General features: G+C 42.8%; 1 protein-coding gene across 7 annotated transcripts in view; it reads right to left on the bottom strand.

Annotated features, from left to right (window-relative positions):
- Window positions 1–6,996, bottom strand: part of Mtfr1 (mitochondrial fission regulator 1) — a 35,240-nt gene extending 28,244 nt beyond the window's left edge. Inside the window, exons 1-2 of one of the 7 annotated variants that reach the window (XM_063281996.1) lie at window positions 6,889–6,955; window positions 6,008–6,459 (exon numbers count right to left, since the gene is read on the bottom strand). The gene's annotated coding sequence lies outside the window, so the exon portion shown is untranslated. Of the gene's footprint in view, window positions 1–4,859; window positions 4,986–5,984; window positions 6,460–6,888 lie in introns of those variants that run through there. The other 6 variants (XM_063281993.1, XM_063281997.1, XM_063281994.1 and 3 more) reach the window with 6 other exon arrangements.
- Between the last annotated feature and the right edge of the window lie 7,360 nt (window positions 6,997–14,356).

Raw genomic sequence — 14,356 nt, 5'->3', positions numbered from 1 at the left:
AGAAGCAACCAACCATGTTACCCAGCTATGGTATAAACCACAACAATGACCAGTGTGGCAAGACAACCTTATGATACAATAGTGATTACCTTAGCAGTCTTATTGGATCTAAGATCCACTCAACAAGAGAAATCATGAATGGTAGAGAAACCTAGCCAGCTACCCAGGGCTGGTGAAGTCATGGATCTTAGAGAACCTACAACCACTTTATTAAGCCAGCATAATCCTACATAATCCTCCGCATAAACTACATTCTAAATTATTTATGCTTATGCCTACAGGTAAATATAGTTCTCATTCGTCACTGGCTTTGTTCTTTGAGGCAGGGTTTCTCATAGTCCTGAGCTATCTATCTGCCTAGGCTGGGTAGCCTGTGAGGCCTCGGAGTCCTCCTGTCTATCTCTCAGGAGCTCAGATTATAAATGTAGGCCACCATGCCCACCTTTTTACAAGGTTACAGGGATCTAAGAAATAGCATTAAAACAGGCTGCAGATTGTTTCCAACACTGTTGTTAGGTTCGGTCTGTTGCTGTATATTGTAATGCTACATTCTATACCTGAAGGTCCCCCATTTACAAGCTTTTGTTCTGTAAACCTTGTTCTTTGATTTAAAACTATTGGTTAAATAAAATTGGCTACAGCCAATTACTGGAGGGGTTAGAGGCAGGTGGGTTTAGAGTGACCTGGTTGTAGGAAGAGAGGAAGAACAAGGGAGAGCAGAGCTTTGAGGAAAGAGGAACCATGAACACATGGCAAGGAGAAACAGTAAGTATCTGGGGTACACCGCTGGGGAGGTAGCCTACAGTTAGAAGAGTAGGTTAGGGCTTATGCCACAGTTACTGTCAAAGCCAAATAAAATAACCATAGTCTAAATCCCATTTATTTGTAAGCTGGTCATAAGCTTAAATTGGTTGTACTACATTTGTGTATGGATACACATGTTGAGCTAAGCATACTTTTTCCTAAAAACTCTGTGATGATGGTATACAGGCTAATTAACTAGGCTACTCTAATATACATTGTAAGGAACAACAAACTACTTTTTATGGGGAGGGGTGTAGCAATCAGTGAGAGAGAACCAAAAGTAAATGAGAATGAATAGAAATTAGAACCTATTCTTAGAACACTAAGACAATACATACTAACTCCTTCCATCAAAAAAAGACAATCTACATTTTGATGTCAAACACTAATGTAAATACTAGAAAAATTAAGTAACAACAACTGTTTAGTTCGAAGTTTGCTGTCTTTTGAGAATTTGTTTTCCTGTGCTTTTGTCCCTATATTCCAAAAGTTTGCTGATCTTTTCCTCAACAAAATGTGACCTTTTTTTTTTGGTTTGTCGTTGTTTACTTAATTTTTATGGATTTAACCATTTTGCCTACATGTATATGTACCACATACCTGCCCAGAAGCCAGAAGACATTGGATCCCCTGAACTAGAGTTACAGTTGTAAGCCATCATGTAGGTGCTGGGAACGGAAATGAGCTCTTACACAAGAAAGCAACAAGGCCTCATAACTGCTAAGCCATCTCTCCAGACCCCTGTTATTTGAATGACCTTAGAAGGCTGAGGTTGATGCTGCATATCTAGTATTTGATGTCTGAGGAAGATCCTGCAAGCTACATGACCAGCTTGGTTGTTTGTTAAAACTTATTTTATTTAGCAAGTATACTTGTATTTGCCAATATGCAGTATATTGATGGAGTGCCCCAGTAATCTCAGCACTTGGGAGAGGCAGGTGGACCCCTGTGAGTTCCAGGCAAGCCTTTTCTACACAGCAAGTTCCATGAAAACCAAAAGATCTATAAATTAAGAGACCAGAAGAGATCTTCCTACCACTCAGAGCTGGAACTATAAATGTACATGAGGGTACCCTATGCCCTGGGACCGGAGTTACAGTTGTTAGCTGCACATAGGTACTGGAAATGGAACCTGGGTCCTTTGGAAGAAAAGCCAATCCTCTTAACTGCTGAGCCATCTCTCCACCTCTACCCATGATCCCATGATGGCCTTTAACACCTGCTCCTCCTGCCTCTACCCACCATGAGCTGAAATAACCAGTGTGCCACCATACACAGCTTCAGACCTTGCCTCAAGAAAAATTTCAAAAACTAAACTTGAACGCTTTTGTCATTTTAATTAGCTTTAATTAGTTTTTTGTTGTCAAGAGAAGAAATTAAGGTCATGAAATTATTTAATGTAGATTAAACAAAATGCTGGGTCCTGGAACATAGTGAACACAGTATATTGATTTCAGATTGTTCTAGGAATTTGTACCCATAAGTCAAATAATAAATCATTATTTTATAGTTATACCAAAATACTATGATGAATCAACCACACTAGTGAAGTACACTAGTGGTCACTTGTAATTTTTTTACAACTTTAATTTTTTTGAAACTTATTTTTAATGATGTTCCTTAACTGCTTTAATCTACCTTTTAGCCTACTATCCACCAGAGGGAGTGGGAAAGAAAAGATGGGGTGCGGGGTGGGGGTAGTAGACCTGTTTAGAAAGGTTCTTTGGAGCAATTCCTGTCTGTGTTGTCTGGAAATCAGCAGTTCAGTTCACAGGTCATCAGCTGGACAAGAATCACCAGTGGTGGCACTACCTAGCAGAGACAGCCAGGCTTTGGCTCAAGTCAGCAGGAAGGACCCCGAGGAACACCAGAAGTCCTCGGCTGTGCCTCTCAGGGAATCAAAAATCAGCAAAGACTAGAGACCCACTAGCACTGCACAGCTAGCTCTATAAGCAAGTCTAGTTCAGCCTCCGTGTCTTTGTCCGTTCAGTCCTAATTTACACCCTCCAAATATCACGTGTCCTCCATGTGCCTTCCCTCAGCACATGCATCTGTCTCAGCTGACATCACTCTGCCAATCAGCCTGATTCCACTGAAGCGGCAAGAAACTGCAACAACCACCAGAAATTAGTTCTATGGTGCATTTCTCTCTATAGAGTCCAAGAAATGCAGCACAACTACAGTGTAAGGCAGACCAATACATGCATGTCCTTAGCAAAGAATCCTTCACCCCATGTCCTTTTACACGCTTGCTTTACAGAACAACCTTCCACCTGTGTCCACTTCAGCTAAACGTTCCTTCTTTCATGTGTTTGCCTCAGCAAAACACCATTCAATCGACTTTTTAAAGAACCCTTAAGCTTCCACTTCAGTTACTAGACTTGCATTTCAATTTAAAGATTAGAGTGTTGGTACAAAGTTAACTTCACATTATGATAGACTTTTCTTAGCTTGTAAGCACTTTATAGTCAAGCTTGTTTGGATATAATTGCGATCCGATTTCTACTACCTTCTTTTTAAAAATAATACTTAATTTTTAAATACACACACACATATATATATATATATAGTCAAGTAGACAATGTGGTAATTGGTTTTCTCATGACCATGGTTGTGTGCATGCATGCAGCCCAGTTTTAGGATCAGAAACAAGTGGATCCTGGTAGCTTGTAGGCCACGGTCAGCTAGCCCAGCTGAAATCTTGAGCTTCCATTTAGGCTTAATAAGAGACAGTCTCAAAAAGCATCGAGGAGAGCAATAGAGTAGATACTTGCTGGCCTCATCCAGCGTCACCAGTACTTGCACACATATCTGTATTGCTGTGACTTTTCAAGCAGGATAGAATACATTTTCTGGGGTTGTTGTTGTGGTTGTTGTTGTTTTTGCTTTCCTCCTCCTCTTCTTGAGGCAGGTTCTCATTCTATAACCATCATACAGCTTCAACTCCCCAGTATACCGCCATTATATATTAACTATGAGTATTTACTATGGTAATCTCACTTTTAAAATAACAAAGATTACGTCTTACTATATAGCCCTGGCTGGCCTGGAACTCACTATATAAACCAGGCTAGTCTGGAACTCCAAGACATCTACCTGCCTCTGTTACCCAAGTACTGGGATTAAGTGTGTGCTACAGAACTTTTAGGGGTTGGGGATTGAAGATAGGGTTTCCTTGTATAGCCCTGACTGTCCCGGAACACTTTGTAAACCAGGCTGGCCTCAAACTCACAGAGTAATAGCCCAGGCTGTGCTCTAACCACAAAGTCAGACCCTGTCTTAAAAAAACATTTAAGTTTAAAACTCCTAGTTACACTGAAAATTTACAACTTATCTCACTGTGTTTCCTGGTTTGACTTAATGTTCTGACTGTCTTTTATATTTTAACAATTAGCTTATGCTAGTCAAATCCAGTTCCATAAACTACTGTTAAATGATAGCAAGTATCTGTACATTATTTGGTGACAATGAACTACTTGCAAGATATTATATTCTGGTTACTACTGCATAAACAGCAGTAAAGAGCGCCCCCTGCTGGCTGAGTTTAAACTATCTTTTACTAGCCACTCTGCTTTCAAGGGTGGGTGTATAAGAGGGTTAAGGGAGCCTGCTGCCAAGCATCATAGCCTGAGTTTGACCCCTGAGTCCTATATGGTGGAAGCGAACCAAGGCCCATGTTTTCCACACAAAACAATGTAACAAAAAATTAAAAATCGTTTTTAAAAAGGTAACAGAAATTGATTTCCACTTATACACAACAAACGTTGACTACCTCTATAAAGTATTTTCAAATTAAGAAGCAAAAGGCCTGCCACACCTTGTGGCATGTGCCTATAATACATGCATTTGGAAAAATAAGGTAGTAAAGGCATTTGAGACTAGTCTGGTCAACAAAGTGGCTAGCCTGAAATGCCCAGCAAGACCTTCTTTCGAAAGAAAGAGAGAGAGAGAGAGAGAGAGAGAGAGAGAGAGAGAAAGGAATTGGCACTGGGACTGGATATGTACATCTATTTATAATCTTAGCATTAAAGACATAGGCAAGGAGCCGCGCCTACTGTATACTTTTAATCCCATTACTCAGGAGGCAGAGGCAGGTGGAGCTCAGTGAGTTCAAGACCAGCCTGGTCTACATGAAGACTCCAGTACAGCCAAGTCAGGACAGTTACACAGAGAAACCCTGTCTAGAAAAAAACAAAATAACAGAAGTCAGCAAGGAGTCCCCTCAGGCTCAAGACCATCTTGGTCTATATATATCAACCTGCAAGCCAGCAAGGGCTCCATAGTGAGACCTCATCTCAAATCTAGAGGCGGGAGGGGGGTGGGGTGGACAAGATTAACTTTCATGTAACAAGACAGTAAATCGTATAAGTGCCGCGACTTCCTAGAGTAAGTCATTGTAATGTAAAACTGCTAGGAAAATGTGACTGGATTGTATAAAAAGATTATTCATGGAGTTGGGCGTGGTGACTGAGGCAGGAGGCTGACCTAGGTTCTAGGCAGTTCAACCTAACCTACATAGTGCATTCCACACAACTTTGTCTCAAAACGAAACAAAACAAAAAAGAAAATGCTAAATTCCCAAGTATCGTGAAATATTCCTTAATTTTTTTTCTGGGTGTAGTAAAACAAGCTTTAAACCCTGCACTTGGGAGGTGGGGGGAGGAGGATCAGAGAATTTCTATTGACCATCCTCAAGCACAAATTGAGGTGAACGCCAGAAGAGGTTACATCAGACCAATCACAAAACAAAACCATCAGGGGGAAAGGAAGGTTTGGTTAGTTTGACTGGGGATCTCAAAGTCTCCGTAGTCTGGCTACACGCAAACTGCGCACGGCTAAAAAGTTCAGAGCTGCGAGCCGAAAATGACAGGAACTTGGGGCCAGGTGGAACAGGTTGAACGCCCTGAGCTGCCCGGCTCGGCGCCCCAGCTGGGACCCAGCGAAGGCGCAACGCCGACGGCGGGGGATGGGAGCCAGGCCGGCGGCCCGCGGAGCTCAGCAAGCCAGGCGCGGGCGAGCCAGAGGGCTGTTCTCCGCTCGGGGCTCCGGCGGCCTCCCTGCCGAGCCGCGCCCCCTCCCCTCTCCAGTCCACAGCACGGCCTCCCGCCGCCGTCCAGCTCCGGGTGGTAGCCATTCCCCACCTCACCAACCGCTTTTCCGCGCCCCGACCCCCCGCTCACCTCAGCCGCGAAGCAGCCCTCACCTTCCCAGCTACTCAGCCTTCCAGATTGGCTGTCCCGGGACCTTATGCCAATCAGCCAATCCCCGCCCCTGGCCCGGCCCAAACTGACCAGTGAGCGGCTTGCTGCGGCCCGGAGGCGGGCTCAGGAGCGGCGGGCCGAAGGCGTGTCTGCTCCTGGGCCGAGCCGGCTACCTTTCCCGGTCTCTGTGCGCACGCGCGGAGCCCAGTCGGAGGCATGTGCTTTATCGTGTGCTGCGCTTTGTCTTCGGCGCTTTTGCCTGGGGTACTTTGTTGGTAAACTTCGCCCCTTCTGGGTGTAGAAAGACTCACATTCCGTGTGAAGTCTCAAATGTGTGCCCGCTGAAAAGAGCCTAACGTAGCCTATGTCGATCCCTTCTCACCCCACGCTCTGTGAGGACTTGTTTCTGCCGGGACGATCTCTTGTTTCCAGCCTCACATCCGGGATGTATGTTCTGGAGGAGTGTAAGGCGCTGCTCAGAGGGAATGAAGACTTTCTTTTCCTGTCGTCAGTTACCTCACCTCAAAGTCTGCCTAATTGGTGCGCGTACTTTTTAATGAGAGCTATTCTAGATTTTAAATAACCTTGTCATGAAAATATGATCAGTCTGGGTCAAGTTAGCTATATGCAGCATGGTAGTGTGTGTGGGTGCGATAAAAAATTAATTGGAGGGAAAGCCTATCAGTATTACAAGAGGCCGCTCCTAGCTGGGCGTGGCGACTCATGCATGTAACCCCAGCAGTTTGAAGTTGGAGGCTGGAGGAGCCAGAGTTGAAGGCCAGCCTTCCCCACTGGAAAACCTATGTCCAACACAACCGGAAAAGAGTGGAGGAGTTGGGGCGGGAGGTGGGCAGTGACTGTTATACTTAGCCTCCTCTCTTACCCTGTCCGCTGGGCAGACATTGGAGCGCTGGTGTTCTTGCCCCAACGGCTTGAATTCCTTCGGACTACTGCTTTCAGTATTTCATCAAGAGCTTCAATTCAGTTACTCAACAACCGCTTATTGGGAGCCCACTATGACAGTACAAAGATTTTTTTTTTTTAAGCTTTGAACCACACCCTGGGTGAGCCTGCCATATAGCAGGGAGATCAAAACAAGGTTAACATATGTGATCAAGTGTTGTAAGTACAAAAGGGCCTGACAGGCCATGACCACGGCTGGGGGAGGGAAGCCTGTCAGAACAATTCATGAAGGAGTTTTTGGTTTGAAGCTCGATGAAGAGACAAAAGCTGCTGAATTGGACTGATGGGGACCACAGACCAGGGCAACCATTCCTATCAATGGCCCGTTGTTTCTGAAATACTTGTAGGATTTACTGCTAAGCTAATAGGTACTTCGGGATTCCTGATCACTAGCTGTGTGACTCACAGGTGACTCTGCGGTGTGACACTACACAAGCCTAAATGATTGTCTGTTTAAGAAGAGTATCTGATAGCAGCCATCAGTTGAAGATGGCTTAAAATCTGTTTTTTGGTTTGTTTTTTTTTTTCTTTACAACTCCCCCTACTCCTTCCTTCCCTCCCACCTTGCTTTGCCCTCAGGTGCCCTGGAGTGACGCTGGACTTTTTGACAATCTAGATGAAGAAGTTATCACTTCTGAACAATTTCATCACAAATTATTGTTTCCCCAATAGTAGAGTCATTTCTAAGAATTATGACCAAGCTGTGTGCCATCTCGTTCAATACTGTGACACAAAGAGCCTATCAACATGGTGCCTGGTACCAAACCCTAGTGAAGGAAAAAGAGGGTTTGAAATATGTCCAGCCAGGAACCAATATAGAAAAAAGTCCTGCTTTTGAACTTTTAAGCTTCGCTTTTTGAAAGAAAGAAAAAAAATAAGTTTTACAGAAAAGTGTCAAGGGGTAGAAAAAAGGTCTGATGTTCCCTCACCCAGTGTTTCCTAATCGTATATTACTGTGATATACTTATGGAATTAGAATTCCGACACTCATACATTACTACTACTAATCTGGCTGATTTTATGTCAACTTCACACAAACGAGTTATCAGAGCAGAAGGAGCTTCAGATGAGAAATCAACAGTAAGATCCAGCTGTAAAGCATTTTTCTCAATTACTGATTAGTAGAGGAGGGCATAGCCCTCGGTACCATTCCAGGGCTGGTAATCCTGTGTTCATAAGACACCATGCAAAGCAAGCCAGTAAGCAGCACCCTCCATAGCTTCTGCCTCAGCTCCTGCCCCCATGTTCTTGCCCTGCTTGAGTTTCTATCCTGACTTCCTTTGAACATCAACGTGGAAATGTAAGCTGAATAAACCTTTCCTCCCTAACTTGCTTTTTGGTCATGGTGTTTCACTGAAGCAATAGAAACCCTAACTAAGACAATTCCTGACAAAAACTCCAGACTCTATTCAGGTTTATCAGTGTAAGGACTGCACCGCACGGCACTTAATCATCAAGTCACCCTTGTCTACTCTACTCTTTTTTTAGTCTGAGTCCTCATGAGTTGATGTGACTGTAACAGTTCTGAGGCATATGGTCAGATATTTTTTATAATAGTCCTAAATTTGAAATTGTCTGTTTTTTTAGATAATTCACCTATGATTATAAGTCAAGGAAAATGCTACATATGGAGATACATGACTCATATAATGCTTACAAGAGCATGTTATTGGTATGACATATTACTCATGAAATATGACCATCAGTCTCTGATGGTTTCTTCACTATACAGTTGCACTTCTTGTTTTCTTTGTGTGTGTGTTGGGGGGTGGGGAGTGGGTTCTGCATGTGTTTAAGACGAGTTCCGGGGGATGGAGAGATGGCTCAGAGGTTAAGAGCACTGACTGCTTTGCCAGAGGTCCTGAATTTAATTCCCAGCAACCACATGGTGGCTCACAATTATCTGTAATGGGATCTGAGGCCCTCTTCTGGTGTGTCTGAAAATAGCTACAGTGTACTCATAACTATAATAATAAATAGATCTTAAAAAAAAAAAATACAAGTTCTAAATCCTGTGCACATCTAAGAGGACTATAGGATGAAGTCTCAACTCCTGAAAAGAGCACACCTGACTACATTAGTACATACAGATTTGGATTTTATTATCAGGAAAATGTGTCTTTTTTTTCCTCATTTATTTATAGTCAGTCATTAATGTAGACTTACACACAGAGAGAGAGGGGGGGGGTGGTTTTAAGTTTATCCTGTGATTTTTTTTTTATTTCCTTGCACAAAGCACTCATGAAACTCTTTTAGGTTGGCTTATGTGGCCTTTTTTGCTTTTTTGGTTATGTCCTTTCTTCTAGAACTACAGGCGCTACTGACTCGATTTGTGTATTTCTTGCTCCAAGATAGACAATCAGCCCTTTCTCCAAGGAGCCCTAGAATGGTGTTTAAAAACAATGATTTAGATACCAAGAATCCTGGCATATCTTTGAATTTAGACTATGAGCAGACAAGTCTGATACATTTCCACCATGTTGTTTGTTTTTAAGAATTATCTGATGAGCTGGAGAAATGGCTCTGTGGTTAGGAGCACTGCCTGCTCTTCCACAAGTCCTGAGTTCAATTCCCATAGTGGCTTATAACTATCTATAATGGGATCTGATATCCTCTTCTGGTATGTAATTGAATATGCCAGATAGAGCACTCATATACATAAATATGTGAATAAAGACTGAAAAGAATTGTTAGTATTTGTATCTATCTGTGTGAGCATATGGCCTGTGTATCTGTATTCCTCTAATCTTGTTCACCTATTCCTTTGAGGCGTGAGATCTCTCCCTGAATCTATGGCTTTCAATTTCTTAGCTAGGCTCTGTCTTCCTCAAAGTTGGAGTTATAGGTGGCTTGTTAAGTGGGTCCTGGGATCTGAACATTTCTCCTCATGATTGCACACCAAGCACTCTTAACCACAGACGCATCTCTCCAGGCTCTTATCATGTTTATTAATTATTTGTTTATAGCCCTGAGATAGCTACTTCATTAAGCCCCACCTCCTAGTGTAATTCCTCCTTGAACATGGACTGGAGTTACTAACATAATTCTTATGAAACTATAGCAAGTGCCAGAGGATGCTGATTTTAAGATCAGGTTTCAAAAAGATCTCAGCCTTGATCTTGCCTTGCCTACTCCTATCTCTCTTTTACTCACTCTGAGGGAAGCCAATGGCAAGGAGTTCTCTAGCAATAGGCTGCAATAAAGGTCCAATGTTCAGTCTGTGGCAGCCTACATCCTACTAAATGCCATGTGGCTTCAGCTTGGGAAAAATTCCTCTTGCGGAAGCCTTGAAATGACTGCAGCCACAGCGAACACCTCTATGCTACCTTTGTGAGATACCAAGACAGAAGCACACAGCTAAGCTCAGGTAAGCTGCCTATGCACAGAGTGGGAGTTAATACATGCTTATTGTATTAGGCTTGAGACAATCTGTAGTATGCTGTAGGAAGTAACAGATGATGAATATAACTTTTCTTCCACGAGCTCATTGGTTCTTACATTTCAGTTTGGAATTTACTAATGTATATGCATAAACCCCTAAAGGCGATTTGGAACAAATTGGTAATCAAATGGCAAATATTACAGAGCAATCCACTTGGGGATATTAGAAGAAAACAGACTTTGCTTTCTTTAGTATATTTGATCCTGGAAGGTTTTTCTTCCTAAATGGATTGTTCAGCTTTTTCTGAAAGAATCCTGAATAACTGAAAGGTTGTCTGCTATTTGGATGAAGAGAGGGAAATGAGTCAGCAGTTGCCTTGAAAAGGTCCTTTGACTTAAGGAGGCCAGGAAGATGGCTCAGTAAGTGAAGGTTGTTGCCACTGAATTTGACAGCCTGTATTCGATCCTGGGACCCTGTGGTGGTTTGAATATGCTTGGCCCAGGGAGTGGTACTATTACTAGATGTAGCCTTGTTGGAATAGGTGTGGCCTTGCTGGAGGAAGTGTGTCACTGTGGGGATAAGTTTTGAGAACCTCTTGATAGCTCCCTGGAAGCAGTCTTCTGACTGCTTTTGGATCAAGATATAGAACTCTCAGCTACTCCAGCACCATGTCTGCCTGGATGCTGTCATGCTTTCTGTCATGATGATAATGGTTGGAACCTCTGAAATTGTAAGCCAACCCAATTAGTTTCTTTCTTTTTTTTTAATAAGAGTTGCCTTGATCATGGTGTCTCTTGGTCATGGTGATTTTTTTACCTCAATGGAAACCCAAAGACATACTCCTACACAAAATAAATAAATGTAGCAAAGACATTTTCCTTTTGACTTTCTGTGCCTCTCATCCCAATAGCTCAGAGAATCCTTGAGGACTATTGCATAGCATCTGACATTCTAAGGTCAATTTCATTTTATCACAGAGACCCAAAAATGTCACCATGAAGGACAAAAACAGAAACTCCTTTTCTTATGATGTAGTGTTTAGTAAAACAGGAGACAGAATAATGACTACATTAACCCATCTCCATGTCAAGCTGAATGACAGTCCCATATGGTAATACAGATTAAGTTATTTACATGGGGTCTCTTCTATCCATCAAGGTTCATTGCTTCTTGTGCTGCTTTTGCCTTAGCTTAATTGCCTCGCTGTAGGAAACGAGTCTCACAGGGTTCTTGATTAGAATCAAGGAAAACTTTCACAGTTAATTTTAATCTAAATATGACGAAGCATCACATACACCAAAGGAAAAAACATGATAGAAATACTACAGTATTTGTCAGCAAAGAGGGGCAGAGTCACAGTTCCATACTGCAGCAGGCTGGAGTTCCAGGACTCATGATGGTAAATGCAGAAAAGAATTTCAAGACTAGTTAGTGGGAAGTAGCGTTGGAGGTTTTATAAAAGCTATTTTAGGACTTGGGAGATGACTCAATGGGTAAACCACTTACAGTGCAAGCTCAGACTTGAGTTTAGATCTTTATAACCCACTTAACCAGGTGTGCTAGTCTTTAGCCCAGTCCTTCCACCTGCGGGACAGGAGGCAGACACTAGAGAACCTTACACCTGTGGGACAGGAGGCAGACATGGGAGAACCTTACACCTGTGGGACAGGATCTCCCTTTGCCAGCTAGCCTGAGTCATGATCTGACACATAATAAAAGACCTTGTATCAAACAAGGTAGAAAGTATTAAGCAATACACCTAAGGTTGCCCTCTGACCTCCACATGCATTCTGTGACACCTGGACACACACACACCACACACACACACACACACACACACACACACACACACACACACACACACTTTATTTTTAAGATATATATATATATATATATATATCTGTGTGTGTATATATATACATATATATATATATATATATCTGTGTGAGTACATGACATACATCATTTTAAAAGGCATTTTTTCCTTTTTTCTTTTCTTTCTTTTTTTTTTTAAAGACAGCCCCTGTCTGTCCTGGAACTCAATCTGTAGACCAGGCTGGCCTCAAGCTCACAGAGATCTGCCTGCCTCTACCTCCCAAATGCTGGGATTAAAGGTGTGGGCCACCATCACCTGGTTAAAGCATTTTGATAAACAGCACACTGAAGAGTATTGATGTATGCTTCTCAGAGAGAAGTCACAGAATCTAAGTAAGAAACAGACAAGTGTTGCTATAGGCTCTTCAAGAGAGTTGCATCAGTCTTACGTTCACCATGTGTATCATTCGGATGGCTCTCTGTTTACATCTCATCATCCTCTGAGATTATAGTGTGGCTCCTAAGATGCTTTGGATGGACTTAGACTCTGATTAGGTTCAACTCCAAGGCACTAGACTTGCACAAGGAGTTTAGTACATTTAGAACTTCCCCTTCAAGTAAAGTTTCTGGTGAGATTTCTAGAAAATTACAGATTGATATCTGGAGAGAAGAAAAACCCTAAGCAGTTGTTAATTGTTCTGGAGTTCTTGGCTTGCTGGTGGTGAGAGGTTTTAGCCAGATTCCAAGGTGAAGAGGATACCTTTTTATTCCTATCCAGGTTTCATAAAAGCCACCTTCAGCTATCAGTAGCCTACAGTACTGTTTCCTCTAGAGGCTCGTCCTTCTTCTGATTCATTCAATTTTAAAAATGGTGTGTGTGTGTGTGTGTGTGTGTGTGTGTTCATAGACGTAAAAATACCATGGAACCCATGTGGAGATCAGAGGACAACTCTTTTATTTTTAAAAAGATCTTTATTAAATTATTTATTTTCATTTCAAAGGTTGTCCCTCTTCCTCATCTTCCTTCCCCAAGTTCTTCACTCCCTCCGAGAGGGTGCTTCCCACCTGCCCATCCCCATTACCCCCAGTAGCACCTTCTTCCCTAGGGCATCAAGTTTCCACAGGATTAAATGCCTCCTCTCCCGCTGAGGCCATACAAGGCAGTCCTCTGCTACACATATGTTGGGGGCCACAAACCAGCCCATGTATGCTTTGTTTTTGTTTTTGTTTGTTGTTGTTGTTTTGCTTAGTTTCCAGGAGCTCTGAGGGGTCTGGTTGCAATCCCCTTCAGTTCCTTCAGTCCTTTCTCTAACTCTTCCCATTGAGTCATCTCCCAAGTCCTAAAATAGCTTTAATAAAACCTCCAACGCTACTTCACACGAACTAGTCTTGAAATTCTTTTCTGCATTTACCATCATGAGTCCTGAAACTCTTCAGCCTGCTGCAGTATGATCTGTGACTCTGCCCCTCTCTGTTGACAAATACTGTAGTATTTCTACCATGTTTTTTTCCTATGTGATGCTTCGTCATATTTAGATTAAAATTAACTGTGAAAGTTTTCCTTGATTCTAACCAAGAACCCTGTGAGACTCATTTCCTATAGCAAGGCAGTTAAGCTAAGGCCCCCGACCTTAATCCAATGGTTGACTCATTTGTCTCAGTCAGTTGCTGGTAAAGCTTCTCCGAGGAAGCCATGCCAGGCTCTTATCTGCACAAACAACATGGCCTCAGTAATAGTGTTAGGATTTGGTGTGCCACATGGGATGGATCCCAAGTTGGGTTGGTCACTGGGTGGTCTTTCTTTCAGTCTCTGCTCCATTTTTATCCTTGCATTTCCTTTAGACAGGAACAACTATGGCTTAAATATTTTGAAGATGAGCAGGTGGCCCCCCTGCCTCAACTGGGGACCATGTCTGTCTACTGGAGGTGGTCTCTTTCGGTTCCATCTTCCCACTGTTGGGCATTTCGGCTAATGTCATCCCCATTGAGTCCTGGCAACCTCTCAGATCCCAGGTCTCTGGGACTTTCTAGGGGTACCAGCTGTCCCTTAACATCCACTACTGCATATTTCGATTCATTCTCCTGACCCTCTGGGTGTCCCTCCCTTCTCTCCCCATACATGATCCTGCCTCCCCCGTCCCTCTCCCACCAAGTTCCTCCCTTCCTCTGCCTCCCATGATTATTTTGTTTC

The sequence above is a fragment of the Rattus norvegicus genome, chromosome 2 (genome assembly GCF_036323735.1).
Source record: "Rattus norvegicus strain BN/NHsdMcwi chromosome 2, GRCr8, whole genome shotgun sequence".
Taxonomy (NCBI): Eukaryota; Metazoa; Chordata; class Mammalia; order Rodentia; family Muridae; genus Rattus; species Rattus norvegicus.
Note: the sequence above shows the minus strand (reverse complement) of the source record. Positions and strands in the feature narration are given on the sequence as shown.